Below are 12,819 nucleotides of genomic sequence, written 5' to 3'. Positions count from 1 at the left end.
AGCACTATCTCACTCATTTCTGGTTCTAGAGAAAAAGACCTATAATATAGTTTCATGCACTTTAGATGAACACATGGAGAGTTCCTTTTCCCAAAGTGCTAAATCTACTCTTGATGGAAGGAGAAAACCTGAGTTGTTAATTTTCATGCTTCTTATTGTTCTCATACCACTACTTTATGTCCCCAAAGTAGCTGATAATGTGTTTTAGACAATATACCTCGGAAAATATACGCTTTTTTTACGATTCGATATACCTCTTTTGACTTTTTGGATATAGCACTTTGGGTAACAAGAAAAAAAATAAAAAAGCGAAATACTTTGCGAAATCAAATGGGCTGTTTTGATAGTGACTAATTTTCTGTTTATTCATACTTTGTGTATTTTTCGAGGTGATTTGTTATTTGTACACATTATCCTGCTTCCTCCAACTTCCCAAAGAATTGTATGCACTTAAATGAAACATTTCACAGCTAATCATTAAGTAACATGTGGGGCATCTGTCAATCTATGCGGGCGGGAAAACAAGCCAACCTAGCCTTTTATACTTATGAGGTAAACGTGTAGTCATGCATGCTCACTATTCGGATCAGAAGAATACTTAATCTCCTCCCAAAATCAGAAATGGGACCCAAGTGACCGGGATTTTGTTGTTTTGTTTTTCTTATCATTTTGTAAAAAGGTATCACCAATAACTTTTCAACTAGGTAACCCCAATACACGTTAATGAAATACCTGAATACATGTTTCAAACACACACGCACGCACGCATAAAGCCATAAAACACTTACTCGGAGATTTTGAAAAAAAACAAGTACCAGGAGCCGAAACCTCAAATGTTGGTCAAAGGTGAATCAAATTGAGGTCATGCCGTCATTTTCCGTTTTTTTTTTTCCCATGACTAATCAAAATTAAATAATCTCAACATAGGAAGTATATACACGCTTTGAATCATATGAAACTTTAAAAAAATATGTATCAGGTTACTTTAAAGCACACACGTAGCAACAAAACTGCTTGAGCTATTACACAGAAATGCAAAATGGCCGCAACTCTGTGAATGCATAATACTAGTAATTTCTCGATCGTTGATTTTTTAACAGGATCAAAATCTGTCTTTTTTTTTCTTTAAAAGAATTAAATCGATACTACAGATTGTAGAAATTTCGGTCACTATACTGTATGTGTCTATGTATCACAAAACCAACATAAATTCGCATGCACTGACTTTGCGTGATGACTCAAAATAGGAGAAACGCGTCAATTTTCAGTCAATTTTGACTTTTGTTTTGTTTTTTTACTTTTTCTGAAAGAGCAATTCTTTTATACATTGTTCTAAAATGTAAGGTCATAAAAATGGAATTTGTATTTCAGCAGTATTTCTAGAACCCCCATTTTTGTAAATATTTTGATTGGCCATGATTTTCAGTCCCCTTGTCTTTTCTTAGGAACGCTTTAAACACCTCCACTTGCTACTTTAATAACTTTTGAAAGGATATTAATGTTCCTTGAAAGTTGGTTTATCCAAAGAGAAATCGACGCGAAGCATCTTACTACGGATTCGAAAAGATTACCGAAATAGAGGATAAATTTGGCGTTTACAATGAAATATATTTAGTTTTTGACGTACATTAGTGTGCGTTAAATGAGAAATCCATTAACAGCAGGACGCGATAATATAGGTTTTCCCGTCAAATTTCTCATGTTTGTCAGTCCATTTGATAAAAGGTTCATTCAATTTAGCAAAAATCCTCGTCACTGCACATTCTGTCATTCAAAATTGCAAGTTGGTCGTTCAATTAAGCATTTTGATCAATGAAATTTGTACATGTACCTTTCGAATTCGCAAAACGGGCATTCAAATTGGTTCGTGCTCTTCAGTCATTCAAACTCGCCAGCACTGGCGGAAAAGGGTATTTCAGTCAGTCAGTTTCGCGTAACTTTTTGTTTCATCCACGCAGAAGTATCATATTTTTGACCCTATACAACTCGAGTTTGTTGTTCTGTACTGCCAGTTTTCTTCCACACATGTCTTTTTAGGCCTACATGTGCCAATACTACAGATTAACTTCATCTTCTTACAGTCATGACAGCACAAGTTAGATACAGACGTATTCATCAAGAAGATAAAAAAAGAATTACAGGAACTTGATGGTCATAACCTTGACTTCCTAGAAGTGGCCGACACACTCGGAATAAAGCGCTCAACGGCCAGTTGTAGCCACATGCACTATCTTCGGACTGGAAGACTCAATAAGCCAATCAAGGCCCCCCCCCCCCCCCCCACCCCCACCCCCCCCCCCCAAAAAAAAAAAGAATGTTGCCAAATTCTCTACAATAAATGCTAAATTATGAAATGTAATGACGCTTTCAAAACAATAACAATGTTGAAAAAATACAGAAAGAACCTAAGCAAAGACATGCGTGCTAAATTGACTGGAAAAGATGTTAAATTGGATGCCCAAAAATGAATTCGAATGAACAAGTGATGCATGTCCGTGATCATGTGTCTGTGTCATGCTAAATTGAATAACGAATAACGTAATCGTGCTTGGTTGACGAGTTTCAGTTGAAAAAGTGTTAATTAGAATGAGGCTAAAGGGTAATTTGAATGCTTCAAAGTGAAATTGAAATACCGAACATGGCATCTACGCTAATTTTTGCTAAATTGAATGCAGCAATTAAGATTGGACTGACAAAAGTGCGAAATTGGCCGGGAAAAACCAATATAATAGCACCTGGATTGGTTGAATACTTTCTGGACATTGAAATTGTTCCATGTTATTATCATAGTTTGTGATTCTTATTTTAGAGGGTAATTCAAATCTATGGGGGGGATGTTATGCATGTACACGAAAACCCTTGTAACAGCCTTTGAATGAGACTAATATGCAAGCTAGGCATGCGTAATTGCTAATAAAGCACTCTTGAATCTGCATCTATTGTATAGATAAATACGTAAGAGTTTGTTCGCAAAAACCGATAAGTCCATATTTGCAAAACGGAGATATTTGCCATTAAAGGTCAAGAAAAATAAAGAGAATAGTAAGAATTGTTTTGCTTCTTTTGACCATAACTTCAAAAATGTACCTTTATATGTAATAACCAATATATCATTTAAAAGGCATTATTTTGTACTTTATGACATAGACCGTAAAGTTGGCATTAATCATGGACATAATGTGTTTGTGAGGAATGCTTAATTTCAGTTTAATCTGATAATCCCTTCATTGTTGTTACTCTGGTGGTTTACTTCCTGTTTTTTGTCCCATTCATCGCACAGCCAGCACGGTTTGGTAAAGATTAAGCGCTTGAACAGACACTGTACTTCAGAGCCTCTTTTCTCAGTTCACTTGGTGAGTTTGTGCTTTCTTTCCAATATTTAGATAGGTTAGGAGAATCCATTTGATTGGAGTTATACACCATTCTAAAGCTTAAACTATGCTCTTTCAGAATACGGCCTTAACTAAAAATTCATGTCTGGCGACTTTTTGTTTGTTTTGTGGTGCAGGGTCACACACACACACACACACACACATACACACACACACACACATATATATATATATATATATATATATATATAAACAGTATAAATCAAATCTGCATTATTTTGTTACCGTTGTGTGATGAGAGGGACAAAACACAGGATGTCAACCACAGGAGCAACAACAATGAAGGGATTATGAGATCAAAGCCTTACAATCGTTGCGAGTGGTTTGTGCGGCACGGAGACGAACACAACACGCTGCCTCCCCCATTCTGTATCAATGTAGTGACACCGAATGAGAATAGCGCTGGCTCAATGGGTCAGCGAACAACACTCTAGACTACAAATCTCCTGACACAAAATCGCTGTCCGAGCCACGAGAGCTTCCGAATGGACGCACACTCTTAGTGCGCATGTGCATGAAGAGAGGCCAAAAGAGCCACGCGTCTTCTGGCCTCTCTCATCCAATCACCGCAGCTCGCGTTCACAATGTTTGTATATGATGCGTACACACACACACACACACACACACGTGTCTCAGTGGCAGCATTGTCCCACACGTTTATGGACATAGCACCGAGTCTGTCATTGCGCAATTGCATGCACAAACTTCGGTCGTTCGGGAGTTTACGTACCATTAGGGATGACGATCGTCCGACTTTAAGCTGAAATTGTGCGTGTTCTATTATATGATATGATCACTTTCAAACCAGTAGCATTATCCTGTCTAAAGTTATTAGACTTGAAAGTGAAGAGTGTACAAAGGATTTCAAGAAATGAAAGGTGGTCTCTATTACAAACCTGATCATTCTACTCTCCCCCCAAAAAGGGGTTGTACAAAAACTGCTGAAAACACACTTTGCCATTTGTGTTATGATCCCAAACTAAAGAATAATGTAGAAGAAAGATAGCTCCTTCAGAAAATATGAAAAACTCAAGATTGACTTGGTTGACCCATTTCACCTGTTTTGAGTCCTCATGTAAAATCAAGAGGTGCGACTTTTTGTTTGTTTTGTGATGCACGGTCACATATTTGCCCCAAATGATGTGCAAGTCGAATCTCATTATTTGTTATGGTTTAAATTTCTCAAAGTCACCGCATGGGGGCGCTAACAACATTAATAAATATTATGAGACCTGCGATGTATCGTTTGCCATAGGTTATTGTATAGTTATCACATTTCATATTTCCATAATATTAGAATTTAAACTTCGCAGATTGATTATAATCTATGATGAACAAATGGTATTACAGGCATAACTTTGGTGAAGGAATCAAAATGACACAAAATAGAAAGGCAATCTGTGGAAAATACCGTTGTTTTCAATTATCTCTATTATATATATATTGTTTTATGTTTTTGTAACATAAAAACAAAGGAAATAATAGAAAAAAAAACATGTCAGAGCCATAATTACTTCACATTTTGCTACTTCAGCAAATTTTAGCCACGAAACGCGCATTTCATGCACTATAATATGTGACCGTGCACCTCAAAACGAACATAAAGTCGCACACACTGATTTTGCGTGAGGACTGAAAATAAGTGAAATGGGTCAACCTAGCCGAACTTGACTTTTTCATATTTTCTGAAAAAGCGGGTCTTCTTTTACATTATGCTAGAATTTGGTATCATAAAACGGGCAGGAAAATGTTTTTTTTTTTTAGCAGTTTATCTCGAACATTTTTGGTAGAATAGTGTGATTAGGTGTGTCTTTAGAATCCCTTTTTCATTTCTGAAAAACCTTGTCCACACTCTTCACTTTCAACTCTAATAACTTTTGAAAGGATAGTGCCAAAACAGCTACAAATGGTAAGAGAAATAAGCAAATTATTCTGACAGGAGATTTTAATCTCCCACAGTTAAAGTGGTCAGACGGGTTTGTTACTGATTTGGACAATTCTCAGTTGACTGATCAAATGTTACATATAATAGAAATGAATTCTTTTTATCAACACATCTCGGAACCAACCAGAATTACAATAACATCTAGTAATACACTAGATTTGTTATTTTCAACTGATCCAATTATGATAAGTGATGTGAAAATTATTTCAGGTATAAGTGATCATGATGCTATTGTTTTTAAGATTCTTTGTAACACACAGATAATGAATCAGAATGATAGGATGATTTATCTTTACTCAAGAGCTAACTTTGATTCTTATAGAAATGATCTGTCACAATCGCAAATGCACGGTGAATCATGTAATGACATTGAGTCCAATTAGAAAATATGGAAGAGTAGCCTACTAGATGCAGTTGAGAAAAACATACCTAAACGCAATGTAACTATTGGTTCTTATGTACCATGGATTGATAAAGAAGTGAAGAAAATATCTAAAAAACGTAAGAAGTTATATGATATTGCTAAAGCAACGAACGCTAAGAATGACCGTGAAAAATTTTCACAAATAAGACGGGAAGCTAAGAAATTGTTGAAACAAAAATATAAGAATTATTTGTGTAATACCTTATGTGAGGATATAAAGCAATATCCGAAAAGATTTTGGAAGTTTGTTAAATCAAAGAAGATTGAACAAAAGACAATATCATCATTGGTAGTAAATGGAACTCACGTAACAGATGACAAAATGATTGCACATATTTTGAATACACAGTTTCAGTTTACATTCAATGATTCCCAGTTTACTCATCCCCGACTGAACGATTTGTTGTCTTGTGTTCCAGTCATGGAAAATATTGTTTGTGATGTCGCTGAAGTACGTAGATTATTACAGAATATTGATGTCAGTAAATCCCAAGGACCAGACGGCTTGCCAGCAAAAATATTGAAAGAAGGGTCTGCACAATTAGCCAGTTCCTTATGTCAATTATTCAATGAATCTTTGTCCTCGGGAAAGCTGCCCGTTGACTGGCGAAGAGCTAACATTTGCTCTATATTTAAGAAAGGTGAGAAAAACGACCCAAATAATTATCGTCCAATTTCTATGACTTCTATTGTGTGCAAATTACTTGAAAAGATTGTATGTCGTCGACTGGTTAATCACCTGTCAATGAACAATATTGTGTGACGGTCAGCACGGTTTCCGTGAAAAGCGCTCATGTGAGACACAATTGATCGAAGCTATTCACGATTGGTCAAGTGCGTTGGACTCAGGCTCCCAAGTGGATATCGTCTTTTTAGATTTCGCCAAGGCGTTTGATAGTGTTCCGCACAGTCTTTTAGAAATTAAATTACAAAGGTACGGTGTAGTAAACTCCAATTTGAAATGGATCATGAATTTTTTAGAACATAGAGAGCAGAGGGTTGTGCTCAACGGGGAATGTGCCAACTGGGTTGATGTTAAGTCTGGTGTCCCGCAGGGAACCATCCTAGGTCCGATTTTGTTCTTATGTTTCATAAATGATATTACTAATGATATATCTTCCAATATTCGTCTTTATGCAGACGATTGCATTTTGTATAGGTGTATTCATTCACTTGAAGACTGTGACGATGTACAAGGAGATCTTGATGCTTTGGGTAAATTGTCTAAGACATGGCATCTTGACTTTAATTAATGTTAATAAATGTAAGATTGTGAAAATGTCACGGAAAAGAACAAAATATGATTATGATTATGTTTTATGTGGAAAGAAATTAAGTATAACTCATTCAGAAAAATATCTAGGAATAATTATCAATGAAACACTCAACTGGAACGATCATTGTAATGAAACGTATGTTAAAGGGACTGTACAGTACTGGTTGAGGTAGGGATTCATGTTTTGAACATTCCTAAGTGAGATAATGAAAAGCCTCTTATGAAATATGAAAGAGCATGTAATTTTAAGAAGGATTCAACGTTTATTTGATGAAAATTGGTTTTCAAATGGCTGAGATATCAAAAAAGTGTCAATAATAAAAGGCGACATGCCCCAACTTTATTAGGATCTCTTTGTTTCACCTTGTTTTTGGATATCTCAGCCATTTCAAAACCGATTTTCATCGAATAAACTTTTGATACCCCTTAGACGTGTTAGAACTGCATGCTCTTTGACATCTCATAGAGTGGTTTCTGAATATCTTGCAAAATGTTAAAAGCTAAATCTACACCTCGACCAGAACTGTACACACCCTTTAAATGTAGTAAAATTATTGGTGTCATAAAAAGGAATTTTTTACATTGTCCCTCACATGTTTCAATCAGTTTATATAATTCTCTTATACGTCCATGTTTAGAATATTGTGCTGCTGCATGGGATCCATACAGATTATCTCACATTAACGTACTTGAGCGTGTTCAGAAGAGGTTTGTTAGATTATTGTTTTGTGACTGGGAAACAGGTGATCAGGAGGTCGTGGGTTCGAATCCTGCTCGAGTATGTACGCCCATGATTTTTTATCATGGCTACTACTAAAACACTGATCAATTCAGTGCTTAATTTACGTCGATGTAGGGCAATTTGTCAATCAGTTGCAAAGGTTATGATACGTTTTTGCAAAAGATACATTTCTCGAAATTAATTACAAGACGTAAGTATTTCAGACTTATAATGTTTTACAAAATGATAAATGATATAGTGAACACTGGACAACAAAGAATTACACGAGAGAACAGATTTGGTAGAAATGATCATAATAAGAAAGTACATATCCCGTTTGCAAGAAGTGATTATTTCAAATGTTCTTTTTATCTCAAGACTTCACAAGAATGGAATTCATTGCCAAGTAACATTGTAGCCTGTACATCTCTTTCTCGCTTTAAATATTTATTAAGACAGTTTTTATGTATGTGAATTCATTCTACAATGTATCATGTATATGATATAAGTCTCATTTGATGAATTTTAACCTTACTCTGTCTGGTGCAATATTAATGTGCATATACTATGATATAGACTTTTTTTATGTATTCGTCCATGTTACAATATTCCGCTAGTATACCCTGCAATATGGTTTGTTGTCTTAGATGATTATTCCTCTCTTGCGATATCACCTTTTTACATTTTATCCTGGTTACCCATTTTTTGTGCAATATATTGCTGTTCCGAAGGCCAGAGTTTGATTTCATTGTCATTTTACAATAACTGTATTATATTTGTACCTATATGTATTTAGATTTTTGTATTTCAATGTACCAATCATAATTTTTAATTTGTTTAATTTTGTGATGATGTACTCCAGGGGTGCAGACATGCATGGGTATTCGTACCTTTTTTTTTTGCACCCGTAGACATGTTTTTTTTTTTATTTGTCTGAATAAAATACAATACAATGCAATACAATACAATACAATACAATACAATGAAAACATCTCGACGGAAGAATCATGAATTTGAATAACAAAGCAATACCCGCTGCATGCTATAAGGATTAGAACCAACATTTGCTGTCGGGCGAAAGCTCGGTGGTCTAGTGGAGATGACGCCTGTCCGGTGATCAGGAGGTCGTAGGTTCGAATCCTGCTCGAGTATGTACGCCCATGATAATTTATCATGGCTACTACTAAAACACTGATCAATTCGGTGGATTCCTTATACGGTGCGCCACCTATCGGTTGTAGTGGACAGGCCGAAATCCGCAATGCCTTATGGGGAAAAAATCGACATCAAATTTACTCGCATTATATGCACATGCAGCAGCGCAGCTCAGCTCAGCCGGCCGCGGCCGCGCCGGGCGGGCGGTCGCCCGGGCTGGGCCGGCCGGATATCAATTGCGAGATCGAGAGATAGATCGATACGGTATGGTATTAGCAGCAAACTGGCTTTTCCGTGTTGCATGTTCGACGCGACGTATGTACACTCCAAAATGAGGCTTGGCTTTTGACTTATTTCTTTGGCAAAAGACACCAAACCTGGTTGGAAAAAAGGCATCTCACATGCCAAATTGTTACTTACCTGTTGTTCTAAACAGACTCAACCAGGGGTGCCAAAGCCTCCCTGTGCTTCTTGGCCTTCTGGTCTAGCTGGCTTGGCCCGCCTCTCCTGACTGCACGGGAGGTATGCCACGATCATTCAGGTATTTCTTCGGTTCGTCGACTCGCATTCCCCGGAAGACAGCTAGGTCTTGGGGGTCTGCCATTTTCGCCTTGGGCCTTGGGGTTAGGGGGGAGGTCTGCCATTTTTTTAAGTCCGCTGTGCTTTGTGGCGACCGTAACGCGTACCTCTAGTCATTTTACAATAACTGTATTATATTTATACCTATATGTATTTAGATGTTTGTATTTCAATGTACCAATCATAATTTTTAATTTGTTTAATTTTGTGATGATATACTCCAGAGGTGCAGACATGCATGGGTATTCGTACCTCTTTTTGCACCTCTAGACATGTTGTTTTTGATTTGTCTGAATAAATACAATACAATACAATAAATATAATGCTGCCCTCTGTCGCTGACAACTTTAAATGTGTGTGTGTGTGTGTCTGCTGTAAATACGAAATTAAGTAGCAAGCATGCGCGCGCGCGCGCACACACACACACACACACACACAACAAACAAACAAACACACTTGTCGGGCGTAGCTACTTTTGGTGCCCTGAGAGACGGCATGCAAAGACTATTCTTTCGTCTTGTCTTACCCGTTATCACGATAAAATGCACACTCACAAGCTGACATTGTGTGTAGTGAATTTGAACAACGAATGCAAAACCTGCTCAGAATGGAATGTAAGTACAATATATGTGACCATGCACCTCAAAACAAACAAAAAGTCGCCAGACATGAATTTTTAGTTAAGACCATATGTGACTCTGCACCTCAAAACAAACAAAAAGTCGCCAGACATGAATTTTTAGTTAAGACCATATTCTGAAAGAGCAGACTTTAAGCTTTAAAATGATGTATAACTCAAATCAAATGGACTCCCCTAACCTATCTAAATATTGGAAAGAATGCACAAACTCAGGAAAAGTGTGAACTGAGAAAAGAGGCTCTGAAGTACAATGTCTATTCAAGCGCTTAATCTTTACCAAACCGTGCTGGCTGTGCGATGAATGGGACAAAAAACAGGAAGTAAACCACCAGAGTAACAACAATGAAGGGATTATCAAATTAAACTGAAATTAAGCATGCCTCATTAACACATTCTGTCCATAATCAATCCCAAGTTTCAAAGCAGTAGCCTTATCCTTTCAAAAATTATTAGAGTTGAAATTGAAGAGTGTGGACAAGGTTTTTCAGAAATGAAAAAGGGATTCTAAGGACACACCTAATCACACTATTCTACCAAAAATGTTCGAGATAAACTGCTAAAAACACACACTTTCCTGCCCGTTTTATGATACCAAATTTTGGCATAATGTAAAAGAAGACCCGCTTTTTCAGAAAATATGAAAAAGTCAAGTTCGGCTAGGTTGACCCATTTTACTTATTTCCAGTCCTCACGCAAAATCAGTGTGTGCGACTTTATGTTCGTTTTGAGGTGCACGGTCACAAATGATGTATAACTCAAATCAAATGGACTCTCCTAACCTATCTAAATATTGGAAAGAAAGCACAAACTCAGGAAAAGTGTCAACTGAGAACAGAGGCTCTGAAGTACAGTGTCTATTCAAGCGCTTAATCTTTACCAAACCGTGCTGGCTGTGCGATGAATGGGACAAAAAACAGGAAGTAAACCACCAGAGTAACAACAATGAAGGGGTTATCAGATTAAACTGAAATTAAAGATGCCTTATTAACACATTCTGTCCATAATTGATGCTAACTTTCAAAGCAGTAGCACTATCCTTTGAAAAGTTATTAGAGTTGAAAGTGAAGAGTGTGGACAAGGTTTTTTAGCAATGAAAAAGGGATTCTAAAGACACACCTGATCACACTATTCTACCAAAAATGTTCGAGATAAACTGCTAAAACACACACTTTTCTACCCGTTTTATGATCCTAAATTTTAGCACAATGTAGAAGAAGACCCGCTCTTTCAGAAAATACGAAAAAGTCAAGTTCGGCTAGGTTGACCCATTTCACTTATTTTCAGTCCTCACGCAAAATCAGTGTGTGCGACTTTGTGTTTGTTTTGAGGTGCACGGTCACATATTATCTACCTATTTACCGTAACAGTACACTTTTTAAAATCTGCATTTGTTTTATTTTATTCTTTTTGAGGAAATTACATGCTAGCGAGCTGTTCATGCCAAGGGATGAATCGTAAAGGCTTATCCTACCTTACACTCGAGTCCTGAACTTTGACACGCCAAGACGTAACCGACACTCACCCTTTGTGCAGGTGCAGCTCTGGCCCCGCGAAGAGAAGAATGTGAAGCTTCGAAGTGAGGGCAAGTGAGCCCTGAACTAATGCTGCCCTGCCTTTTATTTGGAATATCCCTTGCCCAAGAGAATTGCAAGACCAATGTCTTTCTGCACGCCTATTTTCCCTACAGATGAATCTAATGTGGTCAGATGTTTTTTTTTTTCTTTCTTTGTCTAACGGTTGTTGGCCTCTGATTGGTTGGAGCAGGAACGATAAAAACAAAAGGAAGGCGGCTATAGGTACACCAGTGGCAGGAAGGAGTCCAGTGTTTTTCGCTCCTCCCACTGAAAGCTGCTGACGCAGAGACGCATGCGCACTGGCGAGGAGCTGAAAAATAGAAGGAAATGGGGAACTGGACCTTTAGACAAGCCACAATAGACTAGATACCAAAAGGGAATCGTTACCTCCCCCCCCCCCCCCCCCGGAAAGTGTCCAACTCTTAAATCATCTCCGTAGAACTTTGGTTCATTCGCCAGTAACCTGACATGTCCCGCCTACACAATCGCCTACTCCCTCGCACACCTTCGATTGCGTTACCACATCAGATCATTTTTTTTTTATGTTCTCCGATAGTCAAGGCGCAGGGACCCAGAAAAAAATTACTTCGTTCAACCAGAGAGGTGAGACTCACCTCCCTGGTTCAACCCACCCCGCAGATAAGGTTTGACTGCATGGGGTGGTTGGTTGGACCCTCTGGAACGCCCCGAGGTAGATGTGGTTCCAAATTATGGTACCAATAAAATTTTACAGGGCACTTTAGTTGCGACAAGACCTCATTTCTCATATAGAGTCTGCTTGCGTCAAGACTACTACACGCACTACTGGCACTGCTACAGGTGCCAGTGCCTGTTGTGTGTGTAGTAGTCTTGGCGTGCGCAGACTCTTTGTTCCGTAAACAAGGGTTTTTGCCTGCAAACTAACTTTTCCTGCCATGGGGTCGGTGACGCTTGTCGCTATCATTTTAAGGGGGCACTGAAAATGACAAAACAATCACAATTGTTGCATTCATTTCATGAAAAATGTATTAAAACCCCTTAAAACTATATATATTATGTGACCGTGCACCACAAAACAAACAAAAGGTTGCACTCCTTGCTTTTACGTGAAGACTCAAAACAGGTGAAATGGGT

Source organism: Diadema antillarum, unplaced genomic scaffold (genome assembly GCF_040938485.1).
Source record: "Diadema antillarum isolate AM-2024a unplaced genomic scaffold, OU_Dant_1.0 seq00001486_RagTag, whole genome shotgun sequence".
Classification (NCBI taxonomy): domain Eukaryota; kingdom Metazoa; phylum Echinodermata; class Echinoidea; order Diadematoida; family Diadematidae; genus Diadema; species Diadema antillarum.
The sequence above is the reverse complement of the archived record's forward strand: the minus strand, read 5'-3'. Positions refer to the sequence as shown.